This window comes from Trachymyrmex septentrionalis, unplaced genomic scaffold, assembly GCF_001594115.1.
Source record: "Trachymyrmex septentrionalis isolate Tsep2-gDNA-1 unplaced genomic scaffold, Tsep1.0 scaffold60, whole genome shotgun sequence".
Classification (NCBI taxonomy): Eukaryota; Metazoa; Arthropoda; class Insecta; order Hymenoptera; family Formicidae; genus Trachymyrmex; species Trachymyrmex septentrionalis.
This window is the reverse complement of record NW_017305779.1, coordinates 1,105,146-1,127,631: the sequence shown is the minus strand read 5'-3', so window position 1 is coordinate 1,127,631 and position 22,486 is coordinate 1,105,146. Positions and strand designations below refer to the sequence as shown.

At 31.1% G+C, this 22,486-nt stretch overlaps 1 protein-coding gene across 2 annotated transcripts in view; it reads right to left on the bottom strand.

Annotated features, from left to right (window-relative positions):
- The window catches only part of LOC108752440 (connectin), a 135,947-nt gene that overhangs the window by 82,443 nt on the left and 31,018 nt on the right, over window positions 1-22,486 (bottom strand). Inside the window, exon 2 of one of the 2 annotated variants that reach the window (XM_018493252.1) lies at window positions 14,964-15,040. The exons of the other annotated variant lie outside the window; for it this stretch is intronic. The gene's annotated coding sequence lies outside the window, so the exon portion shown is untranslated. The remainder of the gene's footprint in view (window positions 1-14,963; window positions 15,041-22,486) is intronic. 2 annotated transcript variants of the gene reach the window in all.

The window sequence follows — 22,486 nt, the reverse complement described above, 5'->3', positions numbered from 1 at the left end:
ATATATATATATATATATATATATATGTATATGCAAAAAATGCGTGACGACGAATATACGAGATATCTATTAAATCGATCTTTCTTCATTAAAAAATTTTTTTAACAACTAAGAAGATTAATGCTTTGCGACGGCTGCAACTTCACATTCAGTGCCTTCACGAAACTCGCCGTTAATTAAGTCCACCGCTTTCATTTGCAAGTAAATGCGTTCGCTCGCTGTCGCTCGTCCCGTCGTTCTCGACAAATTCTCGACTATCGCGTTATCAAGTGGGGACACATTCTGCACTTAAAAAAAAAAAGAGCGCCAACACTCCGCGTTTGTCGGTTCGTTCAATCGTGCGACATAGTATGTATGGGCGGCCCATTTAATTAGAGCAACGACGTTGTCGACATGGCACGCCCAGAATGTCGACGAATTCGATTCTCGAGCGACACACCCGGTAGATGCGCAATTTCGCGCAATCCCGTCCGGCAATTCATCAGGATTAATCCGCCGCTGTGATGCTTCGGCATCGGCGTCGCGACGCGTGCCGCGCGTGTTATTACGTGCCGTTGAGGATGACAACGACAGCGATACCACGCATCGTCTACGTGACCATCATAAAATGCGGCCAGTAAGGCCCATTCCGCAGTCGAGTGTCTTTCATGACAGTAATTAATGACTCATGAATAATTAGAGATTTTGGGAAACGAGAATCATATTATGTCAAAGTGACTTTAATGTTTAATGTTGTAATTTAAATCAATAAATATTAAAATTTTAATTGTTTACATGTAATCTATAATATAAAATATATTTTTAAAGAATTATTGAAGTATACAATTATATATTAAAATTATATTTCTTAATTAATTACGAGATAGAAAAAAGTTTGTTGTTCTGTAATATAATTTGTTGTAAATTTTTTTATTTAGTAATACAAAATTATTAAGTAATTTAATGATAACAGATTAATATAAATTAATATTTAGGAAAATTGTAGAAAAATATAATTAATTTCTGTTTTTAACAACACTATCTATTAATCAGTTTGATTTTATTCAGTTTGCATTGAGAATAATTCTTAATATATTGTAAATTAATAATAAAAAATATTAATTGGAGATCGTTAGCAGTTTCAATATAAATAAAATATTTTTTAAATATAATTGTATTTATGAAGGATTTTGTTTGAAGAATTCCTTTATAAAATGTATTCATTTTACACATTTATTGTTTATTAAGCCAGGTATTTATTTAATCATTTTAAAACTTATGTAGCTATATTTACTCAATATTAAAATATTCAAAGTGCCTACAGCTAAAAATTTCATACGTTAAAATTGTTTCATATCACTGTGGCATTTTACTAAAATATGACGTACATCTCTGAAACTGTGATCTTTATTCCATTGCATACGTATATGGGAGTGGAATATGATATATGTAGGTGTTATTGCATGTATAACTATATCTAAAAATAGTTTTGTTTTTTAAATTAAATTAAAAATTTTCAAATGTTTGCTGCTGTCTGCAAAATGGCAAATAGCACGCTATAATATGAAAACGTGCAGCGTTTCGTAACAGATGACTTTGCAATCGTGATACATCGAAAATTCGGAAGAGTGATCCGAATGAACCTACAGTATGCGGTCCGGTTAGTTTCTGTGAAACCCTGGGAATCGATGCCTTTGCATGATTCAAGCGTAATGCCCGCCGGACGCATATGCACACACATACACATCTCTCTCTTTCCAGTATTCTGTCTGAACATCTCGCATTGAGACGCACCCCGTATACAATCGGACTCAGGCTTCCCTTCCTCTTGAAACATTAATGCATTGTCTTTCGTCATGCAGTTGTACGACGCCACAACGGCGTCGACAAGGGCAAACGATCGCTTTCGTCGGCATACGATTGCAGTTTATACCCTGTATTTCTCTTCTCCTATGTTCTGTTATTTTTCTACAATAGTTGTGCAGAACAATAGAGATCCTTCTCTCGCAACAACTCCTGTTTACAATAAAAATCGTTAAAAAACTTCACGTGATTTTATGCAATACACAATACAAAATCAATTTGAATTCAGCAGAAGTTTCATTTAAATATCGAACAGTAGAATATATAGAATATTCCAGAATACATTCATAGAAAGTAAAACTTTCCATTTACAATTATTTATTATACAAATTGTTTTAATTTTAGAATTTCATTTTTAATTATATTTTTAATTATAGATATGTTATTGTGTACACAATATTATCGATGCATAAGAAGTACACAAACATATAACATTTTAATAAAAAAAATAGGGAGTAGAGTAAATTTATACAGCAAAAATATCAAATAAAAACAAATAATTTAAGTGTTAAAATTAACTTTTAATACTTAAAATTATATATAAAAATGAAGACGTTTCAATTAACACAAAGTATTCATCAGTTTATGAATCACAATAATAAGAAAAAATAATAATAATGCAGTTTTACATATTAAAAAAACAATATTTAAATATAAGAGATTATGTTAAAACAAGACTATCAATCCAATAATAATGTGTGAATAAATCGCAAAATTCGAAATTTTATATTGTAATCATATTATAATCACCATGTCACTCAATAACATGAAAAAAGTTAAATTATAAAAATGCTTCTATTAATAATTTTTTTATTAATAATAAATTCATCTGTGATGAAAATTGTGTTAAGTTAAAAATAAAATTGTCAAGCTTAATTAGAACGAAAAAAGTCTAAAAGTTAAAGAAAAAAATGGAAAATAATAAAGGAATTTTTGAAAACTCAAGTTAATTTTTTAAAACGGAACTTACAAGGATTGTATGGAAGAGAGAGAACTGTTAGTTGTTAAATTGAAGCCTAGTCTTTGTTTTTATATAACATTTTACAAACATATATTTTGTTACTTTTTATTTACAGTAAATATTATTGAATAGTCCTGCTGATTCATTTTCATCAATTCACGATCATAAACAGCCATAATGCATTATCTTTTACTTTCTCGCTACGTTATTCTTTCCCTCGCGATTGCGCGATTATCCGTCGATTGTGCCATTCATTTCCCTCCTTCTTCTAGCTAGTCGGAAAAGTTTTCGAAGCGGCGGCGCGGCGCCGTAAACTTTCTCGGGCGCGCACGATCGACTATCGGGCACTCGAAGCGATTTTTGCGAGCAACACGAACTCGGCCGCGAGCTTTCTTCGCCGCTCTGAGGCATACAAAAAACATAGAATAATGCTGTGTGAGATCCGCATGAATCACCATCCGCGTGATGAGGTCGAGAACCTAAGCTTGCACTTATACGCGTCCAGGGAGATTTCTATCTTTTAACTAAATCGTTTCTAGTCCAATTACGTTGTTAAATTGGTTTTCTTTTCTTTCACACCTCTGGTAAATTAATGAAGAAGGGATTTTACTTGTAAGTCGACTGAGATTCATGTTTTTTAAATGCGAAGTGTTTATATCTTTATAAAATCATTATAAATATATACTATGGTATAATATGCAATTAGATAAAACAGCTGCTTTTTTTATAACAAAGATAGCGCAAATTTTATGTGACATACTAGAGAAATCCATAATGGAAATATGTGAATTAATGGAATCCAAAATTTACACATCAAGTTAGTCGATGCCATAAAACGTTTCTAAAAATAACGCAATTACAGGTTTTATAATAAAAACGTCAAACATCAGCAATAATGGAGCTGGAATAATGTATTGTCTATTAATCAACTATACTAATTTTGGAATATGGATAATGTACGTCACGTCACTCGTCTAAAAATGCAATAATGATTAATTAATTCGACAACGTGTCGACAGACACGTTTGTCAATGTTCATTAAGTTAATTAACCCACATGTCCACATCACTTTTTTCGTATACTAAAAAGAACCCCTGCTTTCTTGGATATTTTTGGTCAACTATTTTTATTTTGAGTTCTATATGTAGTAACCATAAACGTATAATATTAAAGTTTGGAAAATTTTTCAAATTTTTGAAACCCAAAGATTATCATTTAATATTTGTACTCTCAAATTTATTATAAAAAAATATTTATTATATAATTTTATATTAAATTTTTATTTTATAACTTTAATTAAAAATTTCTATAATAGATTTATGTTTTTCAGAGATCTTGCAAATTTAACTAATTTATTTAATATCGTTCTCTTGTGTCGAAGTGATAAGAAGTCATTTATCATACAACAACTAGAATACATCAGAGATTTTTATACCATAATGAGTTTAAATCACTCAACAAGCGTGTTCAATTTTATACGTGCCTCCTATCGGAAAGAAATTTTTCAAATATATTGGAACTTCCGCTTTAAAATCCGGTTTAAATCATCGACAGGCTGAAAAGAGGTAGCAAAAGCCAAGCTAGGATCAATTAATTTATTAGACTTATTTATACTGATATTAAAGAGTAAGATATGAAGAGCTAGACACAGAGAAAAGGAAAGAGAGATGAATTCATTCTTCTACACGAATCGAAAAGTAATCATTCACCGAAAGAGAAAGAGAGAAAGATGAAGGGCAGGTAAAGGGCTATCCGGAAATTAAATCCTTCGAACTCGTCCGCGATAAATCACTCTTCCTCGTGAGGCGCGAATTAGGCCGCTCGATATTAAGGAAATAACAGCGATTTCATACCGCGGGATAGTTATTACCATAACTGGGTTAACGCGCGAATCACGTGGGGCGGCTTTTAACAAATATTTCCCGCGTTCGTTAACTCTTTTTCAATGCATAAACGCTCCTGCGTGAAACTTTCGACAAACGTGAAAATCGAAACTACCTATGTAAAAACATTTTTGTTTAATAACAGTTAAACAGCAGTTAAACGGCTAAAATTTTATAACAAAATATTTTACTTTAAAATATAAGATGTCACCTTTAACTTTTGACCTAAATGAAAAGAGGATTAATTCAATCAAGTATGAGAATTGTATTTGTTTAATCTATAGACTGTGTTCAATGTCAACATGAAGTACGATTCAAGTGGCAGTTACGCTTAGCGCGATAAACTTACACAGTAAGGATACAAAGCTGGATGAAAAGAGAGGTGCGCGACATTTCAAGACCGGGTCGCTTAGATACGACGATTATATCCGGAATTTCCATTAACAATGCACGCGCAAGAGAAACCGTAGGTGCAACACGGAAACCGCGAAGCACCCGCGGGGCGTTCACATACACGACTATTCGCTCTATACTACTGGCATACCAATATTATTCCAATTACGGCACGCCGTAGTGCAACTTGCGTGTCGAATAATACCTCGGTTATCGTCATTTTTAATCCACAATACGCTTGGTTGTAAAATGAAATATAATATATAGCAACAAAATCATATAATAATTTGATTTCAATAAATGCAATGTGAAATGTGAAAAAGGATATCGAATAATTATTTTAAGAACAAATAAATAACAATTATCTATATAATATTCATTTTACACACACACACACACACACACACGCACGCACGCACGCACGAGCGCGCGCGCACATACACATATATAACTGTATCTCATCCCTTTCTCAATCCACTTTATATCGTTTTGTTACGTACTTATTATATTGGGTATTGTGAAAAATATCACATAAAAATCAACATATTACATATATAAAATAAATTATTTTTTAAACAATATCGAGGAATATAATGGTAACAAATGAATATCATTAATAAAATTCATTAATAAAAATGTTGTAGCATAGCAAAATAAAAGAATCTCAGATTTGCCATAATAAGCATTCTAAAGATTAAAGATATATTATATGTAAGTGTAAATAAGATGCATTAGATGTTATACTACGTAGGTATATATGTATACACATATAAGTATAACACACATGTATATATATTTAATTTGAAATTATAATAAAATTATTATATAGCTTAAATGTATTATGTATATAATTTTTTTAAATAATTTTGGATTAATTTTCGCTATGAATAGAAGTAATATATTATTATAATATTACTATAATATTTATTACTTTTTATAAATCAAAGGTTTATCGGCAATAATCATAGTTTGAGATGCAAATTACGGCTCATAAAAGTTAATGTCTAATTTTTTTTTAATGAATAAGAGATGTTATAACTGTGCCAACCCACATATTGTTGAGTTCATCATCAGCGATTGCCGAGGTTGCAAATCGAGTTCGCGACAAGTAATGCTATAAAAAAAGAAGAACGAAAAAAAAAAGGAGAGAGAAAAAAAGAGCAGGTCATATGCTCTGAAACTCCACCCCGTCTGGCGTGCGAATGCACATCCTGAAAATTTGAAACTGTTGTCCCACTGGGAAAAAGAGGAGAAGAACTAGGAGAGTCGTTGTCCAAATGAATCGTGGACAATAGGAATATATGGTATACATATAATGATATGACGATGCAACGGTAAACAATTATGACAGACAAAGACTTCAAACTCTTTAATTATTTCATAAAATTGATCAAACGCGATTTGTATATATTAATTATAAAAATTGAATTACTTTTTCATGCGATATTTTATTATATTTATTTCACTTCTTCGCTGTGCAATCAACCAGACTGCAATGAAATGCATTACAAGTGCGTATGAAAGACCTATATTTGTCAATTAAATGAAGCCAAAGCGAATGAAAGTTCAATAGCAGAATAAACGCGAATGGTAGAACAGTGTGTGTCGCTTTGTAAATTGTTTAAATACTATGTGTAATCTATAAAATGTGAGTGTGATTTAGTGAAGAGCTGGGAACGAGGCTCTTCCTTTGATGTGCACGCTCAATCTCTCTCGACATTTTACGATATTTTATAGTAGTTGGATTTCATAAATTTCTCGCCATAGATTTTACATTTTATTAAGCAATTTCTCCGGAAAAGAACTATTGATATACAACAGAATGCAAAGGTTCCATTATTTCGAAATTCAATAAAATTGAAGTATTGTATATATGTATGAATAATTGTACTGTACGTAATCGTAGACAAACACATATTATGTGTACATAAATACATAAATTGCATATATGTATATAAACGTACACTATATGTACATATAATTTAGTGAGTTATGCATACATTACTACATTAATAATTTTTTAATTACATATACCTACAAATTAAATTTTGCTTAAATATATATATATATATATATATATATGTATTAATCGAGCATTAAAGAATCTATTATAAAAAATAATGCAATACTTTGTACACCTTGTTTAAATTCGAAGATATAATAAATGCAATAAAAAATTTTTTATAAAACAAATTAATTAAAATGTAAAATAAAATTACGTCATACAAGGTTTTATTTTTTAAAAAAGAAATTTGGAAAATTATAAGATTAATAACACATTAATTTAAAATTATAATTACTTTTGTAAAAATATTAAAATATTGTAAGAATATTATATTAAATGAAACATAGAAAGAAATTTTTTCTCATTGTCAGTTATTAAAATATATATTTCAAATTTTTGAGAATTTTTTTGCTGTTTCAAATTTTTATTCTCTAATAAGTAAAATAAAAAAAATTTATAAGTAAAATAAAAATAAATTTAACTGTATTGATGTAATTAATGCAAATTTATCAACGTAATTCGTACATTTTTACCGTTTATAAATTTTGTATAAGTATTCACGTAAAATTTAACGCGAGACTACTGTATTGCCAGCATAATGTACATGCGAGAGCGTTAAAATTTACGGTGTGTTCTCACTCGCTTGTTGGATTTTCGTCGTTTTTCAAAGTGTTACCGCGTAAAGTGCATCTTGCTATGCTTGTACTCAGCTTATTACGAATTACAAAATATATACAAATTTTAATAAAAGAGTTTAGTAAAGCATGTAGCTTAATATATTGACGATGACTAACAATCAATAATGCCTAGTGATTATTAATTGGTTTGCATTATGCAATGCCAGGATAATATCGCGAGAGAAACGATCCGTCTCGCTAATTGCGACGCGCGATATATCGCGCAACTGATGTCGAACGCGACGTAATTAGTGCGTTAGTCATTAAAGGCATCAGATTCAATGTCAGAATCTGAGAAATTATGGTCGTATGCAACAACTACCACTTGGCTATAAACTCAAGAATGTATTAATGTAGATAAAAGCTCTATTTCATTTCGTAAAAATAAATTAGTTTTAATTTCACCAAATATCACACTGTAAGTGTATAAATTGTATAAGAGAATACGTGAATATGGAGTTTTTGCTCTAATCTTAAAAAATCTTTAGTTTCAATATACTTTTTCCGTCTAGAAAGAAGTTTCTTGAATCTTTTTTTGAAAAAACTTAGTACTGCTAATATAATACTATTTAAAACAGAACTTAACAGAAAAATAACATCTTTTACATGAATCTAGCATGTAATGAACTCAACTTGACTCGACTCGACTATTTAAGATTATTCAGTGCCATTTGTAGGTCTTGAGAAGTCCTTATTTCAACACGATTATAAATATTTATTTTTCATGAGGCACTTAGTAACTGCGTAGCGAGACGCATTGGCAATTCACGTGTCACGTCGTGAATTTTTCACATCGTTTTAGCTGTGGAACTGCCATGGAATATCGATGATCTTTAAGTGGTATTTCTAAATTCGGGAGCCAGACGAGTGCACCGCACGACCTTTAGAGAAGCCCCCCTTTCATCGACCTTCTCGTTTTTTTCTTAGTTTCAATATATTTATTTAATTATAAATTCTCTCTCTCTCTCTCTCTCTCTCTCTCTCTCTGTCTTTCTCTCTCTTTCCATCTTTTACCTTTCAACCAATAAAAATTTTTTATATTAGAAATAAAGGTAACAAAAAACTAACAAATTTTTGACAGCTTATTAATAGACGCAAGTGCAATATTTCGATAGTGATATAATTGATGTATTCGAATTATTATTGCGAAATCGTAAAGCTGCATTCGCGCTGAACGGCTAAATATTGTCGAATACAACTCGACATATGCTCGTTCTCCATGGGATTTGCATCGCTCGGCAAGTCAAACGACGGGTAATCCCGTGTGTGGCCACGACATCGTAGATATACATACCTATCTCTGTTATGTAACACACAATTTTCCGTGTTCTCGGTCGGCGAGAAGTACATCTCTCTGCCGAGGGATTACAGTTTAGTTACCTTTTCGTGTTTTTCACCGCATTACGTGACTTATAATGCGAAAGAAGAAATCAGATTTACCTAGCTCTCACTTCATTTTGCATTCTGGCAGATTCACGATGTCACAGCATAAAATTTATATTTTGTAAATCTATCTATGTCATTGCGAATGAAATTTTAATTGTAAATCAACAATTTCTTTTCAATTAACTTTTTGTATAATTGAAAATATTAAGTAACGCATGATCTTAGTACTTTTAGAATTAAATAGTTTTAATTCTAAATCTAGAAAATTGAAAATTAAAAGAATTAAAGAAAAATGTTTCAATAAAAGATCTTAACAATATCTCAAGGATAATGTATTTTGGTATTTATATGTATGAAACTTTAGTGTATGAGATCTTCCATAATTATGGAATTTATAACATAAATTACTTCTAGAATGTTATGTTTGACTAAAAATTATAAATATATTACGTAAATTTCCTAATGTTCTACGTTTTTTCACAAATTTATAAATAAAAATTTACAAATGATTCGCAATTATCATAACATTCTTTTAACAGAAATTATGTTATTTTTTTAAATAATTGTAATTATAAAAAGTAGTAAATAGTTATAAAAAATACATACATAGTTGCAAAAAATATATAGGATGGATGAATTAAAATATATTCAATATTTTATCTCTCAAATTAAATATCTGAGCAAAAAGTTTTAGATGACAACTTTGTTTGGTTTTGAAAAATATGAAAAATGATAATCATAGCTTGATTTTAGCATCTTTAATATACGTCTTCATTAATATCATGTCATTTTTTACTTTTTTATAATAAAATCATTTTAAAGCTTAAAATCATCCTAGTTTTTCTTGTCAAATAGTAAAACTAAATACGTATCTTTATATCTCGAAAATAAATATTGTGTGAATTCCTATATTTTAACAGGAAAGAAGATAGTCTACATGTAGTTATTCCATTCGGATAACAGAACACGGCATATTGAAATAGTTGGACATTCAAATAATGGAGCTTCCGATAACGGAGATTCTACCTTCTAGTCGATTACATCGTTGTTCCGGCTTCGACAACGTTGTTCACGCTTCAATCGTCGGTCTCTGGTATTCGACTTTTGCGATATTCGATCGGTTCGATTCGCTAATGGAGGAAGCGACGTTTCGACGCTTTGTCGATCGGTCGGAAATATGGATATTTTCGGTTCGTTAGGGATTACAAGCCCAGTAGCTGTAACTCTCCGCGTGGAATATTTATTCCACATCTCGTTTCATTCCAGTATTCTGATATTTCGTTGCTTTCTCTGTTATACACCTGGCGATGTCTATGTCGCGCGATAGTAATGGCGAAAGTATTTCATACCCGATCGCTATTTTTGCTCGACTGGCGATTTAGCCACGGCGTTTCTATTCACAATCCGATCGATGCGCATAGTATATGCATGACTGGAATATCTGCCGCAATTTTTCCCTTTCGGAACAGTTCTACAGCCGATCAAACGTTCCCTATGATCTGTATCCTGACTATGGTCAACCAAAAAAATATATAAACCTTTTTGTTCTTAAATCGTAATTCATCAAGGTATATTATTATTAAATAAAAAAATGCATATATTTACAATATAATTCACATCAAGAGTTTAGTAGATACAATTTAATAAATTATATTTATATATAATAGGATTATTCTTGATTAAAACACAACGTTGGATTGTTTGTACACTTACTGCTTTAGTGCAAAAAGTCACATTAAAATTTGTAATGTAGCAGCCTAAAATTATTCTTTTAAAAATAAATATATTTTATTTTATTTAACTTCGTTTTATTATTCTATTTAATTAATATTATGTAATATAGTGTAAATGTAAATACAATAAAAAATAAAATAAAAGTAATTCGGACAACAGAACATGCATTTCGTTATATTTATTTTATAAAAATTAGTAGATATTTATAAAATAAAAGAATACTAGATATTTTTTTAGGATAATGAGTCATTAATAATTTAAATTTAAAAAACATAATAAAGAAAAATGCAAATACATTTCCATGAAATTGAGTTACCTAAACATGAAAAATGGCTTGAATAATATTATTTTGGCGAAACAAAAACGAAGATATATCTCTGATAAAAGTATTGTGAAAATAAATACGATCAACTTTTAACTAATTGGACATCGTTGTTATCGGGATTTCATGTTTTCTCCATTCTATCCTACGCAAACGCGTAAAGCGGAATCTAAACAAATGGTGCTTATTTTTTGACTTGTCAGACCAAAATTAATTTATAAAACAATTTTTGTTAAAATTTAGATCCTCCAATGTGTGAACTTTATTAATAACTATTTGAGAAAATATTTATACACAAATTGGAAAATTTAAATATTTTATACATATATGTATATATATATATATATATATATATATATATATACATATAAAAGAAATAATAAAGAATAAATAATATGTGATAATAAAATCTATTCAAATAACAAATCTATATCGAAAGAAATAAATTCCTATTGTAACTTCAAAATTATAAGTAATGGTTGACAAACGAAAAGGAAACATGAGAAAGAAACTAGATCCAAAGCACGAATCGTTGTTTTGTAAAAGTTCGAAATATAAATCGCAATTTAAGAACGGCGCGCGGTATTATCCACATCTCTTTCCTTCCCATCCAGCTTAAACACAATCGATCATGGCCACCGCGGAGATGGATTGAAGAGGCAGGCATTATTTCAGAACAATATCCGCGTATCCGATACGGAATTCTGAGGTCATTGAACCTGCAATTCGGACTTTCCTGAGTGTAATTGGGAAGAACGTCTATTTAATTGAAACGATACTTTATTCTAATGGACAGAAACTAATATTTCTCAACACCTTGATAATAGATACCAGTCTTGACCGATGGTATCTAATTTTTCTTTACGTTACGCGCGTTAGTTCAGATATTTTATTTTCTTATAGTCATCATTTTCGCTCTAACCAAATGTTAAAAGTACAGATGCATCAAATATCCGGAAAGGATCGCCAGAAATCAGATATCCAACAATGTTTCTCAGATTCGGTGCATCTCTAGTAAAAAATTTAAAAATACATAGGTAGGATTAAAAATCGAAAATGTTTTTCATTTTTAAGTATTGAAAATTTTGAGAATTTAAAGAATTTTTGAAATTTCGGCAATATTTTAAAAATAATGTTCAGAATTTTAGAAGTTTCGTGATTTCACGTTTCAACACATAAAAAGAAGAAATGAGAGAAAGAAGGGGGAGAGAGACAAAGAGCGTGTATCTTTTTCTATAATATTTTTCTCCCACAATCAATAATTTGGAAGAAAAGTAGAAAATGTAGTAAAACATCTCGATTTAAACAGTAATGCGCGCACGAGATAAAGGGCGAGGTCTTAGCCGACGGCGCAATTAAAATTTTTGGCAACCGCAAGTTCGGTACCCCAAAAAAACCTTCGAGCCTCGGGAGAAACTACTAGCCATTAGCGAGAAGCATCCCCTGCATCCAAGTTCAGCCTGCAGGGTGAGCGAAAGCGAAAGGGAGAGAGCAAGAAAATTGACGAACCAGAGTAAGAGAAACAGGTACGAGAAAGAGAGAGAGACAGAGAGAGAGAGAGAGAGAGAGAGAGAGAGAGAGAATCGACCCATTTCACGGGCTTTAAACACTCCGCCCCGGAAAAGAAAAAGGAAAAAAAGAAGGAAGGTTTGGTAGAATCTGATTCTAGCCATTCGCCCGCTGCTGATTTCCTGCTTGCTGCCTTCTGGAAATAAGGGTGGAGACTTTTCGTGGCGGATGCGCATGATACCAGTTCTTCCTTTTCCACCTTCATCCTATATTTCTTCTGTTTCCCCTCCCGTTTTATACGAAAAAGCCTAGTTTCGGGCACTCTAAAAAGAAATGACGTATGCGTGCAAAGGGGAAATGAGGGTGGAAGATGCATAGGGAGGATACGAGGGGTGACATGAGAAGAATAAGAGGAAAGCTCGCTTCAAAGGGCGATTTGTCGACAGTCAACATGACAAAGACATTAGTCGGCCCGAGGGCGAGAAGGGATGACCCCTTCGGATCATTAAGGAAAAACAGCAGTGTAAAGGGGATTGCAGAAAGATGGTAGGAGGAAGGGAGGGAGGGAGGGAAAAATGCAAAGGCCTTGCCGGAGGTAACTGCGCCACGGAATTCTTGCTAAGCTGTCTCAAAGAATGTCACACGTGGAAAAATTAATTTTTTCCTACGTCGTCTTTTTAAAAAAAATTCTTTTTTCCTTCCCTCTCCGCCCCCCTCTCTCTCTCTCTCTCTCTCTCTTTCTCTCTGTTTTACTTTTTATCTTTATTCGTTATTTGCAAACAGTGCTTTTGATGAAAATTCTAGCGCTTCCCATCTCGCGTGAAAACGAATGCACTCTTCCGGATGGTTTGTCCTGTTCGATGTGTTCCACATCTTCTAGCTTTGCTGGTTTGGAAGAGAATCACAGAAATCTAGATCGTTATTTTCTTTTGGTTTTCTTTCATCTTTAAAATCGTTTTATAGGATGCACAATTGCCCAATTTAAAAGGAGAGTATTAAATTCAATATATAATTAAACGTAGATTTAATTTAATATATTAATTTTACTACTCACATTTAATAATTCCAAATTAAATCGTTTACAAATTGTTTGTGAATAACGAATAGGAATAAAAAGTGAAACAGAGAGACAGAGAGAGACAGAGAGAGGAAGAGGAGGTTTTTTAAAAGAACGACGTAGAAAAAAATTAATTTTTATGTATATTTATCACGTTTTCTATCTTCTTTCCTACATACAAATAGAAAAAAAATTTTTCTTTTATAAATAGCTTCTTTATAATAGAATACAGTACACCAAATCAAAAGTTCAGAGCAAACAAGAAGTTTGTAAAAACTTGAAATGCAAAGAAATTCAAAAACAACGTCAGGACGAAGCCGACATTGACGGCCGTTTCAATTAATAACGCGCCTGCGGCTTTCGAAAATCTTACACAAATAAGTTTCAAACATCCGTAATCTTTCTGTGCTCTTTCTCATCTCCTTCTACTTTTTTTCTTTTCCCTCTTTACACCTTCGATTCGCGGGCTTTCAGTAGACACCGCCAATAAACGAAAGAGTGAGAGGAAAAGAGAATTGGCAAGCTGTGTGTGTGCTCCTACGATCGAAACGTTCATGGTAGGAAAGAGCTTTTCGCGGTACGAGGAAAATTCCGGTTGCTGAAGGCATGGACGATAGAAAGAGGATGGTGTGAGCAGACTTGGATCATAGATCGATCCGGAGACAAACATTTCCAATCAGCGTAGAAAAGGGACTGGCGAACGTTATCGTCGCCTTTTCGCCTTCATTTTTTTTGCTCGCTGATACAGAGACTAAGAGAAGGCGTGACAGGGGGCTGTCGATTTTTATCGAGTTACAAAGGGCGAGGAATTAGCGCTAAGCGAAAGTGCAGAGAGCTAAAGCTTAGAAATTAAATTTCCTCGGCCAGATGTTTCGTCCGCTTCTCACGAATAAACGTCTGCTTTTCCTCCGCCATGTCCACAGCCGGAAAACAATAATGGGGTCTGACGGGGAGTCAAAGGGAAGAACGGCAAATCTTAATCTCATTTGACAAATAACAGATTAAACAAAAAGTTATTCATAAATAACGTTCTTTGATTAAGCCTTTAAATCTCGCCTTCTTGCTTAAATATTGTGCTCCATATTATTAATTCAAATTACTTGTTTAAATAAAAAATGGTTTTGTATTTCTCTATTCGATTTTTTAAAAACATTTTTTCAACTTATACAATTATATAGAAATTTTACTACTTACCGAAAATCGCCAATCTTCGCCACAAATACAGAATTTACCAATTTTCTACGCACTACTGAATAAAATCATTAAATTATCTGAAAAGAAAAAAATAAAATCCAGAATTAATAAAAAATTAAATAAAGTTAAGCAAAATTTAATTTTAAAATTAAAAGAATATAGGAGAGCGATTTCTTTCTCTTCTCTTTTCTAAAATCAAAATTATAGCTAAACTAGTTTATTAACTAATAATAATTAAAAACTATTCTAATGTATCTTTAGGAGAATCTTATAAAAAAACCATAAAAATTCATATTTTTAAAACAATATTAAATTAATTAAATATTTAATAATCATATTTAATCATAAAGATTATATTATGGATAATTTTCTACCATTTCATTACCGTTTTATATGTTTTAATTTGAATTAAGTAAAATAATGACAATTATCCACAATTAAACCCCACATACTATTTGCGGATCAATTCACCAAATGCTTTATCCTTTTTGATGGCGTTATTATTACATCTCATAAGAATAATAAAAATGATTTACGCATACATATCGTAATATATAACGAAATTATAATTGATAATCCACATCTAATTCTAGGATCTAATTGTGGATCGATGGATCATGATGCAATTTTAACACATTCAAGTTTATTTAAAATTAATGACAGTTAAAAATCAATTATAATTTTAAAAAATTAATAAAAATTAAACGTTTAATAATAAAAAACATTTAAATTATAAATAATAACACTTTTTGTATATAGACAGATATACTATTTTATGTTGTTATTTTGATACTTAAAATAAATAAATCTTTTCGGGCATCATTTCTAAGATTGGACAAGTTTTTAAACATTTTTATAATAAATTTACGCAATAAAAATATAATTATAATATAGTGATTAAACTTTTGCGTACACATTTAATCTCAACTGAGCATAATATTGATTTTTCCATGAAAGCTGATTTTTTCCATTCCATCTAATACTATTATATTTACTACTTACTATAAAAGTCACAAGGCAATTCTTATGATATTATATTTTGAATAAATTTTTAAAAATATATACTTCAGTTAACTTCGCATATTTAATTAATTAACAACATGAATAAAATGTGCAGCACTGTTCCTAATAAATTAAATTCAATTGGCACTTGAAAAACAGAATACAAATGCTAAAGAATCTTGTAATATGTATCATTTTAATGAAAAATACTATAATTATTTAAATAAAAAATGATTCGGAATTAGTGCTTGATCCACACACACATCTAATGCTTTTACTAAATATTTAAATAAGCGATCAGAAGCAAAATCGATACGAAAAGCTATAAATTCGCTGTATCCTATAATTGCGCGACGGAAATTTTGATTAAAAAGAATAAAGAGTTCCTAGGACTGTGTTTTCTGTGTAATTCAATTTTGAATTAGTCAATTAACTATGATACTGTTGCACTATTTTCCATCACTACAGTTGATTTATATTTGGATTTCCATCTCATGATTGAGACAAAGTTATGAAATATTCGATCAACCATACGATTGGCTTCTTAACTAATTGTTTTCATATTACTAACACCTCTGTATTATATCTGCGACAAAACTAGTACATTAATTGCCGCAAGAATGGAGCGACATTAATCCGGTTTATTGTTCGCGGCGTTTGGAAACCATTCGGTCGTTATTTCGCGGCTATGCACGAATATTGGGTCGCGCGCGCGGAATATCAAATTACGAATGCGAATAATTAATCGAATGGTAGAATCGCGCGACGTTCGTAACCACGAAAATCGGGTTTTTACTATTCTCTTGCAAATTTAGAATCTAAAAGTCAAATAATAACGTAATTCAACAAAAATAGCTCCATTAAAATCCAAGAAAGACATTTAATAATTTTTATATATAAATTTAATTTTCAAAATAATTTATCAAGTCACAATTTTAAGAAATTTAAAAAAAAATTGAAAAAGATTATAAAAAGTTATTTTAACATATTGAAAGTTATTATTTATGTAATTTGTATGATATTTAATATCTTGGAATATCCTACATTCAAAATTAAATATACAGCTAGAATTTGTAGTCCTTAAAAATTTGTCATTAATAATAAAATTTATAAAAGTTAACTTTTTAATAACAAATTTTAGTCATGTAAGTGCATTACATTTTTAGTGTCTTTCTAAACGTTTTTAATGTTCTAATCAATGTTACAATCAACCAATAGTACTATAAAAAAAAAGTATTCGCGACATTCTCCCAAATAGCCAGCTCCATGTGACAAACGGTCGGCCGTTCCCGATTCGTTTATCGAAATCTAACCATCATTCGCGAAACTAAAACGAAACTGACCATCACTCCCTTCAATCAATCGTCCTCGCGGCGTTATTTACACTACAGCCAAGTTTTCATTTCGACAATACCGCGAGAACCTGTAAGCACGGTAAAGCGAATTGCTGGAAGAGCGTTTTTTGAGAAAATATTTTTTACATAACATTTTATTTTTCAAAGAAAATAACAAGAATAAAACAAAGATGACTACTATAATCTCTTCTGTCAAAATTAATTTAAAATTTATGGAAAAAAAAATTTTTGTCTTACACAAAAAATACGATGTATTTTGACGTATTTTTATTACTAAAATTATATTCAGTTATTAATAGTCGATGGGGTGATAGTAAGTATACATCTCGTATATCAAAACTAACATGGAAGAAAAAAAAACGCGGTCATCGTCACGGAACACAAATGTCACCCTCACGCAACCACGTAACGACTTCCGTGATGTTCAAGGGATGCTCACAAGAGAGTGAGAGAAACCATGACGTCATGGCGGAAATAAAAATTAGGAAGCTCACGGAGCGAATCACCCCAGAACTTGTCTCCTAAACTACTACCGTTCTTAAATCTTTGCGAGAAAACTACGCCGCAGTTCACATAAAAGTTATTTATTGGAATGCAGTTAAACGTTCTCGTCGTTGAGAGTGGACGAATGCGTTTGTCTGTACGTGTGCGTAGCTAGCACACAAACACATTTATATCAAGTAGATTTTCGATTTATTATATTGCCCTCGGCGTTTTTCCAGGCATTATTATCGGCCAGTGGAGGACTACCGAGCGATTCACCACTGATGTCCCTTAAATCGATTTAAGTATATTGAGGCGACATGTAAAGCTTCCAATCGCCGAAGATTCATATAAAAAAAGCAGACAAATGTTATTCTATAGTAAGCTCTTTACCATTATTCGATTGGTGTCATTCTATCAGTTTGTTTTATAAGTTACAATGTATATATAGCAAAATTATAACTATTCCAAAAACCAGCATATAAAAATTATAAAATAATTGCTCCATTTAAAAAATAACTATTCAAAAAATTAAATTTTCTAGAAAAAGAAAAAGAACTATTTTTCAACTTGATGGAAAACTACGAACTGATCAAATAATATCAATAAAAAGAATATATTCTTAACATAATAAAATATTATTTTGTCATTTCTGTTTCATAATCTTTTAAAAATCGCTCTTTTTGAATTGTGACGATATTAATAATTTTTTTTCAAAAATCATCTTTTTGAGACAATTTTGATGATTTTTTTTATGAAGGTCAGTTAGTTCAATTTTGATATCTGATAGGATAATATTTATTAATTATTCATGCAATAACTCAAAAATTACGTTAATTATCTCATTTTTGAAATAATCTTATTCGAATGTTATAAATATATCTTATTCATAATTGAATTTTAATTTATATCTATCTTCCAGTAATGTCTTTGTAATTTTTTACGCCCTTTTAGATACTTTTTATAAATGTGTGAGCGCGTGTGTGTATTTAATAATATACTGATAATGATTTGTTAAAAAAAAATTTCTTTTAATTATCTTTTCCCTTCTCATTTAATGTCCAGGCTTGTTACAGGATATTCAATAAAAGTTAAATACGACCTGAAAATGAATTATTATATATTCCATCGCGTGCAACTATCAATTTACTTGTGCAACGCTGGTTTGATGAAATTGCATGCACATATAAATATGCGTCAATACGTTAAATTGCGTTAGCCAGGCCATCAACCGAACCTTCAAATTTGATATCTTAAAATGTTATAATAAATGCCAGGTACGGCTCTTCCATTTGATTACCTCTTCGATTGTTATCGTCGACATTAATTCCAATAAATTGTACATCCATAATGCTGTTTGCGCTCTAAATGGATGTTTTATCAATACATTGTTCATAGAAAATAACATAATAATTGATTTATAAATTTACAAAAAAGCTTTACTAAACATACAAATAAAATCCTAAGTTTAGCAATTAAAATGAGATAATTTCAAATTAAACTTTTTTATTAAAACAACGTCGACTTGAAATTTATTTTAAAAAAAGTATCGAGTTATTATTTTCTTAAATTCAGAATTCTCAAAAAAAATCTCTTATTTCCAATCATTAATTATTTAGAAAGCTGTCTGGACATTTTTGTTGAGAAAAATTGATCGAGATCGAAAAAACTTAATAAAAGGGACACCCCGTATAAGTGTCGCGAGACAACGATCCGAACGAGCCATCTCGGCGATCGATCGGTAAATCCTCGACGGTGATTTACAGCGTCTACTAGCGTCGTGGCGCCGTTTTCTTTCTGCTAGCGCTCCTTGTCGAGGAATCGCTTTGCCGCTACATCGAATCCGACAAGCGCGACTCGCGGAGTTATAGACTGCCGAGTCAGATCTGTGAAGGAATTGCTTTTCGACAATTCGTATTTTCCTTAGCCGCAAGCGCATTTCACTCAGTTTCAAATTAATTACCTCTAATGTGTGTGTGTGTGTCAGTGTGTGTGCTTTATTTTTTAAATAAAAATATTCCAAGTAATTAGACATGAAATATAGTTAAAATAAACTATAACTAACTTTATATAGCGATTACATCATATATATTATATAATCATATATATAATCGCCAAGCATAATAATAAGACTAGTCGAAGATCGTCTTCTTTTTCTTATTTTTTCATATTTTGATTGTTTATTTCATTACAAATCAAAATAGAAAAGAAATAAATGACAAAACATTTTTTAGTAATCTCTGTTAATCTCATAAGTTAGGGGAGGAAAAGAGTTCTCGCGTATATGCGTTGTAAAGAACCTCTTCGTAAGGTAACTAACGGTCCGAATCGGTCGAGCTCTATCTATATCGGCTCGAGGGAACCTCATTGGCAGAAGGCGTAGAATTTTAAGCGGCCTCTTAAATTTACTCGGCACCTTGCGGATAACAGGCGAGTTATCGAGTTATCGAGTTACGAGCTGGGGGAATAACGCTTATACCCGGAACGCCACCGCTAAAGGCGGAACGAAGTTTTCGGAGGAATCGGGGGCGAGGTAGTCGAGGGATGATTCACCCCTCGCATCGTCGAAAAACGCAAGTAGATGATGATGAAGAAAGGAAAATGGAAGGGCCAACTCCGCAGAGAATAAAGGATTCCGAAACTAGTCTTATTAAGGTTTCGTGGCAAATTTTCACTGCAGGAAAATTCATCCTACTAATTCGTGAGCGAAAGAGAGAAAGAGAGATAAAGAGAGTAAAAGAGAGAAAATAATGAAGCAGCTTTGCGCAAGAGGGACTTTGTCTTATATTAAAAGGACTTTGTCTTATATTAATGTGGTATTTAACTTCTAAAAAGAGAGATCATAAATTCTAATAAATTTTTTAGGGAACCTAAGTTTCTTAATTAACTCAACTAGTCTGATAAATATAAAATTTCACAAAACATTTATAACTTTTCTAAAATAAATATTAAGCTAAACTTTTTACTAATAAATTATGTAATACAAAATAATTTCAAAAACTTTATCACTAAGAAATTATTTAATTAAACAACTTAAAGTTTTACTTAAAATGGTATTTTACATATATTTTTATTTTATTTTCTACATTTTGTATATTAGATAATATATATTACAGTTCTATATATTTAAAGGAACAGAAATATTTTTTAACAATTTTTATCAAGAAAAATTGTTTTAATAACAAAATATTATAAAACCTTCATGTCAACTCTGGAAAATTTTTTTATTTTTTCTCTCCATTTATTTTTATCTCTCCAAACGACTTATTATCATTTTATGTCTTGAATTCAACAATATTGTCTCTGATTTCGCATCTATAATACATTGAGAGATAAGTGTTCTAGTACATTTTCTATAACTCTTTTATAAACAAATTATTCATCTAATTTTATAATTAGATGATCTTTTGCATTATTTATGGACGAAACAGCGACAATTGTCAAATTGGTCAGAATACAAAATGAGAGTCAGTTTCGCCATGACATAAAATATTTATACAACTAACAACATACATTTCGAAGCTACATGTTTAGCTACATGTAATTAATTAAATTATCGAATTACGTAAACTTCAATTACGTTCAACTTCAGAATAAAAAAACAACAACACTATTGCTTTATCAATCTCCGATATTTCAGTCGTTCGATAAATAAATCATTTGCATAGCTTGAATTATATTCGTTTTTAATAAGCGGTCAAAATAAACGGTATATCTAAATAAAATACATCATCACACGAATAGACATTATTCCACTCTAGATAATCTATAAAAGTTAACATTGCAAAAAAAAATATGCAATATTAAGTATGCAATATCCGGAATACTTTGTTTCTTTTAAGTCACCCTGTGAACAAAGAACGAATATTGATCCGATTCGACCGGAATGCAAAACGACTTTGATGCATTCGTGATCTGAGGTACCGGGGTGGAATCGAGCCCATGCATGCCCCGACGATGAGATCTCCACGAATCCTCCGCGAGCCTTGGCTCCATTACTTCGTCATCACTGTCGCTATTACGTCCGTCCTCCCTCAACCCTCGTCGCGACGTCAAGACGAGAAACCGGCTCCTCATCTTACCAGCGCGCAAACACCACCATTATCATCCGTCTAACGACTCTCCGCACATATATGGATTCGTAGCGGACGTTCACGCACACGTGTAATCGTGACTCGCACGTGTAGCACGTCCCGATGTACTCGGATGAACGATAAATCATTCCAAACGCGAATTCGTCGTTCCTCGTCAACGTCGCTCCCGCGTTTTGGATCGAGTCTCAGTTAATTGACGTGATTTTCCTGCAATATTCTCTTGAATAGAAACTAGCACATATTCACGACTGCATTCTTAACTCAATAATATTTTTTTATTCAAAATCTTAATTCTATGCAATTTTTTTCCTAAAAAAATTGCAAAATAACGCGAACATGTTATAAAATCTAAGTATAAAATGTTAATGAAATATGTAAATATTTGAATACACACAGCAAAAGGGTAATTTTTTTTTAAATTATCCTTAAATATTTATTATTTTTATGTTAAATATATACAATTCTAGTCTCTTAAATGCTTTATTAGATTGCAATTTTAAGAAATTTCAGATTAACACGAAAAAAGAGATTATTTTAACATATATATGTACATATATATTTAGTGTATATATACATATATATTTACACA